Source organism: Hibiscus syriacus, unplaced genomic scaffold (assembly GCF_006381635.1).
Source record: "Hibiscus syriacus cultivar Baekdansim isolate YM2019G1 unplaced genomic scaffold, ASM638163v2 tig00009013_pilon, whole genome shotgun sequence".
Classification (NCBI taxonomy): Eukaryota; Viridiplantae; Streptophyta; class Magnoliopsida; order Malvales; family Malvaceae; genus Hibiscus; species Hibiscus syriacus.
This window is the reverse complement of record NW_024062182.1, coordinates 208,052-216,402: the sequence shown is the minus strand read 5'-3', so window position 1 is coordinate 216,402 and position 8,351 is coordinate 208,052.

The following is an 8,351-nucleotide window of genomic DNA, read 5'->3' as shown; positions in this document are numbered from 1 at the left end:
ACCGACTAATCCAAATTGGGTACTGCATAGGCGAGAGTGGCCCTCCCAACCCAGTTTTCTCCATTCACAAACGCCATGATTCAAACCCCTAGCCTTCCTTAAGGAACCTAGAGTCTCATCCCACTCGGTCAACTGGTTGTTGGTTATATAAGTGGACACTAACTCATATATATATATATATATATATATATATATATATTAATTTTTTGTTTAATTCTTAAATAATAGTTTTTATTTTGTTTAAAAATAATTATTACATGCAATTAATATTATATTATATATATTTCATTTTAAATTAAAAGTATTATAATTTTTTAACTAAATTGATATTCAATTAACTTATGAAATCAAAGACAAAAAAAAATACTAGCTTTATAAAATTGAATATGAAATGGAAAGTAAAGGGCATTATTGTGAAATCGTTGTCAGGCCCGTAATAGAAGGAAACAAGGCGTACGAAATAACGGATCACGTTAATATTAGGTTATGATGAGTATCCTTTTTGTGCTTTATATATGGTTTAAATACATATCTGGTCTCAGTACTTATCAATATTTTCTATTTTGGTATCTAATTATACTCTTCTTCCAAATTGGTACATTTATTTTCATTAATCAACTAGTTTAATACCTACCTAACATCGTTAAATCCATAGAGACTACAAAGGCAACATAATTAGGATATTATCATAATATAATTATCCGAAAATTAATAGAAAAAGATAAAAATAACATTTTAAATTTATATCCACAGTAATGTGATATTCTCGTTTATTACCGAAACTATTATCAATTATATAACCTTTTAAGTTGAATATAATAATATTTTAATTGAAATTCAATGTAAATTAATATTTTGTGTATTTTTAAAAATAGACAAATAACCTTTCGAGTTAGATTGCAAATTTACTTCAAGTAAAAACGATATAATAGATTAATTTCTAATGTGTAGTTTACCATATGTTTTGTCTTAATATCTTTTTAAAGTCAATCTTTTATTAATTATTTTTATAAAGGCTTCCCTATTATTTTTTGGGTAAAGTACACAAATGCTCCCCGACTATATGATGCTATTTTAATCAGTCCCTCGGTTATTCAAAGTTATAAAACGATCATCTAACCATATAATGTTATTTTGTTAAGTTCTTCGACTATTATAAATGGTAACCTTACTATTTATCTTGTTCTAAACTTGTACTTTTCCGTTAACAAATTGGTGGTTGTTTAAGTTGGACGTTAACGTGATGACAACGATATGATAGTCGTTTAAAATTATGGGATCAAATTTCATCATATCACAATCAACAAGTTAATATTCAACTCAGAATACCATCAATTTTTTAACAAAAAAGGACGAGTTTGTAACGCAACGAATAGTCGAGTGACAATTTTATAATTTTTAATAGTCGACAGACTAAATAAATAAACATTCTATAATCGAATGACTATTTTGTACTTCACTCAAATTTTTCCTTTTTAGAGAGATGAGGATGGAGGAGTCATGATTAGAGTCGCACGTGCGTTAGGGCTGATAGGGTTGGGTTTAGGGACTTTCTTTTTATTTTTGGAAAAAAATAAATAAATAAATCCATAATTCGTAAAAAAAGAAGAAGAGAGTTTACCATCTTATAATTTAGAGAAAATAAACTCAGTGACCAAAAATACCTTATAATATACGATTTTAATCAAATTTTTTTTGATTTGCCAAAATGACCAACTAAATCGCAATGCGATCGATAATTCGCAACGCGATCTCTGGTATCGCAAATCAGTTTCCAGATTCGCAACGCGAACTTCGACTATCGCATTGCGATTTACATATTCGCATTGCGATAGTCCAAGTTCGCATTGCGATTTATTCCAAATTCGTTGCGATAGTCGAAGTTCGCGTTGCGATTTATTCCAAGTTCGCATTGCGATAGTCGAAGTTCGCGTTGCGAATCTGGAAACTGATTTGCGATACCGGAGATCACGTTGCGAATTATCGATCGCATTGCGATTTAGTTGGTCATTTTGGCAAATCCAAAAAAAGTTAGTTAAAATCGTATATTATAAGACATTTTTGGTCACTAAGATTATTTTCTCTATAATTTAAATATTGAATTTGTTTAATGTTAAAATTAGTTATATAAGTTGAACATTTCTATTTTTAAAATTATATAATTAATAATATATTCGATTGTAAATAATAATGCTACACTACAATAGGTTTTAGCCTACAATGTTAGTCTATTCTAGAAAATTATACGATTAGTAATAATTTCGATTACAACAGAGAATATTACATGAATTTTTTGACAATAACCTTTCTAGGTTATAACCTAAATATTTATATGATTTGTTATAAATATCGTAATATTTTTAATTTTAATCTAAAATATTATATAATTTACTTTAAATAGTTATATACTTGATTTTTTAAATTATAACTGATTATAATATTTTTTTAATTTTATATTAACCGATTATATTTTAGACTCTCTTTTTATTATTGTGGGCATCGTATTAATGCTTTGGCTTAAATATAAAATAAAATGTCCAATCTATACTACTTTTTACGAATAGGTGTATAAAATATTTTTGAACTCACCATAGTGTCTAAAGTTATAAACGTTAACATTTTAGGTGCCCAAACTATCAATGGTGTTAATTTCTCCTGTTAAGTGACATGTGTCAAAATCTAGTAATTTTAAAACTTTTATTTAAAATTAAAAGAATGAAAATTATCTATTTAAAAAACATAAAAAAATTGAAATAACCCCAAAATTTTGAAAACCTTCATTTCAACCTCTAAACACATGACGATCATCGCTCAATCTCACTTCCCCCAACAACTAAAACCCCTTATAAAATCGTGACCGACCAATGACAAGTCGACGTTTTATACCCCGTAAAACCTAAGATGAAAATCTCGATCTCACGCGATTCCGACGGCAAATTGGTGGCAACTATGGCAGCGCATGACTAGGAGGATGATAGGGGCTATGTCTGCGGAGATGGTCGTGACCGGAAAGGGCGATTATGTCGGGTTAAGGTTAAGATTTGGAGATTTTAGGGATTTGGGGTTTTTTATAATTTAAGAGAAATTAGTGTTTTTTATGAATATAATAATATTTTTTAAAAAATAAATTTTAAAATACCAAATTGTGACACATGTCACTTAACAGAAGAAACTAACGTCGTTCGATACATAAAATGGTAACATTTATAACGTTAGACACTATAACGAGTAAAAAAATACTTTAAATATATATCCATGAAAAACGTTATAATTTTACACTTATTTTATATTTAGGCCTAATGCTTTTTATGGTAGGGCAGGAGCCAGGAGGATGTCGGGCCTTGCATGGTACAAAGAGAGGGAGGGAGGGAGGTGCACGTGGTATGAACACAGTGGAGAGGCGGAGCATGATTGGTGATACTGAGTCATCCACTTGGACCGTACATCGTGTGGGCCCTTCTCTATCCAATCTCCATCGTGTGGGTTGGATGCTTCCTTCTCTTTTCTTCTTCCAAGTTTGGTATCCATTGCTATTCCCTTTGGGTTTTTCTCTTTGGATTTTCTTTTCCATTTTAAATATTAAAAAATCATATAAAACTTAAGTTGCAAAAATTAAAAAAAAAATTATTATAAAATTATAATTATTGGATCAACAAATTTTCAATTCTTTTATTATATTTTCATTTTTCTTTCCAAATAAAATCTTAATATTATCTATGATAAGAGCCGGATATTTGATTTATAGAAAATGAATTAAAATGTCAAAATCTATTTTAAATTTTATTAAATCAAAACTAATTAAATTATTCATAAAAATAACAAAGATTCCGATAATAATGTCTATTTATTAATTGTATTAAATTAAAATTAATTAAGAGATATAGGGACGATCACAAATTATGAAAAAATTATATTTTTTATAATTTAGATATCTTTTGTATTTTTATTGATGATATAATTTTATTTCCCTTTAAAAGTTAAACATTTACTTTAAAATAAAATAAAACAAAATAATTCAAAGATTTTTTTTTTAAATATTTTAATAAAAAGTAATGATAAAAAGAAAAGCTAAAAGTCATGAAGACATGCATTGTTTTCTAAATTATTATTTTTACTAAAAAGAATGTTGGGTTTAGTACTTGGAGTGAATATAATTTAAAGATTCAACCCATGTGCCAAAGCTTTCTATTTAGTGATGCTTTGATGTTATTCTAACTTATATATATATATTGGACCGACATGAGATTTTATGTTAGAGGAAGCGAACTTGAACTTATAAAATTTTAAAGGAGCGAATAAAAAATTTTAGGAGGCAAAAACATATTTTTAATAGAATATACATAGAAAAAAATAAAAAATATATGATAATTTTATATTTTTAGGGGGTGATATCCCCCTCCCGCCCTGCCTAGGTTCATTCCTATATATATATTATTTTTTTATTAATATAGTGTAAGTACAAGACAATATCTGTTCAAAGATAAACTCTCAACCTTTTGATATTAAACGTTCATGCCCTTGGTAACTATGTTGCTCAAATCCGAGTCCTCAAGAAATAACAATAATTCCTTTAAACCCGATCCTCATAAAATAACAATAATTCCTTTAAACTATGTATAAAAGGGGAAAAACTATGTAACTTTTGAGTAAGTTACCTTTTTAACAGTGACCTTTTTGGTTTAGAATATACTCTGCGTTCACTTAAACATCTTACCTTTACAGTTCATGTACATTGAAATAGAAACGGATGAAGAATTTTAATTTGACTTAGGGACGAGTATTCGATCGAGCCGAGAAAAATTAAATATAAAAAATTTAAGTTAGTTGAGTTGATGTGTACTCTTTTATCTTTAAATTTTATTTTAATTTTTTCCGAGTCGAGTTTAGTTTATAAAATTTGAATCGAGACAAATCATATATATATTAATTCGAATTTCTATTCAAATTTAATTGTAATTATTTATAATGTTACGGTACTCATTGGTTCCAATTTAAACGAATATCTCTAATCACATATGTTATATATGTATATTCTGTTATATTCTTTTTCATATGTGCAAGTAGGATTTGTTACGTGGATGATATTAAATACAATCTAAAATAATATACGATGTTCACCTATCCAATTACATATAATTTTTTAAAATATATGATGTTTAATAAATTTAAAATCAAATTCTAAATTTTTAATTTCTTTTCGTTAATTAAAAATAAAAATTACTCTAATTTTTATTTGTATATATAATTATTTAAATAATTATCATTTAAGAATTTGAATATTTTAGATATTATAACATTTATGTTAACAATTTGATGTACAATATGATACTTGGATGCATGCTTTCATTTTTGTTTGGAAACTCTCCTTGTAATTTGTTTTATGATTTATTTTTTTAATAAGATATAACAAAAGTATAATTTTAAAATAAATTATATTTTTTTATAAATTTATTAATTTTTTAAAATATTGCTTTAAATATTAAAAAATATTTAAATAGAATTTTAGTATCTATTAATAAATCAAATAAGAAATTACTTATTGAATAAATCCGACCCGAATATTTAGAGTATAAATCCATCCCGACTAGAGAATTATATATCCTCCATCCAACTAAACCCGACCTGAAAAAGATATATCATCCACTCAACTCCGCCCGACCCGACTTTTTAGAGTACAAATCTAACCCGACCCGACCCAACCCAAAAACATGTATCATTCACCCGAACCCAATCCGACCCGAAAATTATATATCTTCCACCCAACTCGATCCGACTCAAAAAATATATATTATATATTATCTACTCAAGTCCGACAGAGTATAAATCCAACTTAACCCGTCCTGACCCTGTATAAAATAAGGACTTATTCGGATTTGATTCATATCGAGGGTTCGTCGTATTGAATACGACCGGTTTCCTGGCATCTCTCAGCATCATCTTGTTGCTTATAAGTGGATGACCATTGAAGGACAGGTTCTTTATGTGGGTGTTAATGGTGATCCTGTGGGTGTTTAATGCCTGCCACTTAGTAGGATGAATTACATGTCTCACCGTCTCACGTATTATTTCTTCATTAATAAATAATCATTAGATTAAGAGAATCCATTATATATAATCTTGTTCCCTGCCTTAGCTAACATTAGGGTGTATTCAGTTCGGTTCGATTCGATTCTATTTTTTAATAAAAGATAAACAAACATTAGGGGTGTTATTTTTTTATTCGATTTAATTTCGAACAAACCTATTTCATATAAATTAGATGACCCTATTCCCATATATAATGGGATAAGGGGGGTAGGATAGTAGGTTGCCCCCAACGCCAGGTTGAGAGTAGCTTCTGTAGGAGACCTCCGGCAATTAAAATTATGAATTGCCCACTATAGGACTCGATCCCACAACTACAAGATTAAGAGTCTTGCGCTCTACCAACTGAGCTGGACGGACAATTCATCAATAATAAAATAAACTAATCATATCAAATCATCAAGAATAAAATACTAGATACGTGATCCTTAATCTTTTTTCGATTGTTATTTTCCAAGAAGATAAGATTCTATCGGATATAAACTCTCTGAAGGGATGAGAGAAAATATGATATTGTCTATTTCCTGGGGACCATAAAATCTATATATAGTTGATCTAAGAATCATTTATTGTTATGCTTATAACTATGTCATTCGTCACATTATAAATACAACTTTAATAGTAACTACACTTTTGTTTCTATAATACTTCTAACATCTCATGACTTTATAATATAATTGATTACTTAATTTATATAATATTTTATGATAACAATATATATTATAAATATGTACTTATAGTTATGAATTTTAATCCAATAAATTATCAAAATCATCTAAATATAATAAAATTAGTTTGTATTTACATGTTGACATTCTATATATTTTGTCACGTCATAATTTAAAAAAAAAACTTAAAAAATTAGATATTTTTTTTTATTTTTTTATGGTGTGATAAAAATAATATAAAAATTAAAGTTAAATTTTATTTTTAAAAAAAATTAAAGTTAAGTTTCGTTATTACTTGACTTAATACAAAAATAAGTGTCTAAACTATATCTAAAATTGACTTTTGGTGTCTAAAGAATCTTTTGTTAAAAATAAGTGCTTGATGTTTTCTACGTTATACTTTTAAGTATATATCGTAAAAAAATTGTTAAGTGACACGTGTCACATTTATATTTTTTTTTGATTTTTTTTAAAAATATGAATTTTACACGTGTAACTTAACGTTTAAACTATATCTAAATTGACTTTTGGTGTCTAAAGATCTTTTGTTAAAATAAGTGCTTGATGTTTTCTACGTTATACTTTTAAGTATATATCGTAAAAAAATTGTTAAGTGACACGTGTCACATTTATATTTTTTTTTGATTTTTTTTAAAAATATGAATTTTACACGTGTAACTTAACGTTTTTTAACGGTAAACACCTAAATATATAACGGAGAAAACGTTAAACACATATTTTTAACAAACAAAAAAAATTAGACACCAAAAAACAATTTTAAGTATAATTTGAGTGTAACACCTAAAAGAATGAAGAGGAGTTTTCTAGAACTTTTCTTTTACTCCTTCATTTCCCACATGTGATAATATAATCCCTTTCAAAAATTATCTTGCTATTAAATGACTATTTTGCTCTTTCATTCTCTTTGATATTTAATTTTTTCATTCTCTTTGATATTTAATTTTATACATAATTTATAATATAAGCCTCTGAACTATTCAATTTATCTTCTTTGACCAATAAATTCAAAAGTTTTTCAATTTAATCACTAATTCGGTATTGAGGATATTACATTGAGCACTTATTTTTTATAGTAAACCTTATTACTCTGTTACATTCAAATCGATAATAAAGTAGAAAGAAATACATTGAAATTTAAAGTCTAAAATAATGAAATCATTAACATTAGGGACTAATACCAAATTTAATTGTAAAATTCAATATTGAAAAGAGAGTATAACTTGCCTTTCTCTCTCATAGTTTTTGGAATGTCTAAGAGATGGTAGCTTAAATTAAGGTTAAAGAACGAAAGAGAATAGAAATAATAAAAAATATTAAAAAATAAAATATTTTTATTATATATAAACTAAAATATTAATTTGGATAAACTACGTATTTAATATATAAACTATTAATTTCGATATGTTTTAGTATTTAAATTTTTATTTTCTTCAAAACCATAATTAATGTTTAGTTTTTATTTTATTTTAGTATTCACAGTTAAAAACTAAGTGTTCAATACCTAAACTCTTGATTTTGGTCTGTTTTAGTACTTAAATTTAATTTTTTTAGAACTTATTGTTAAATTTTGAATGGTAT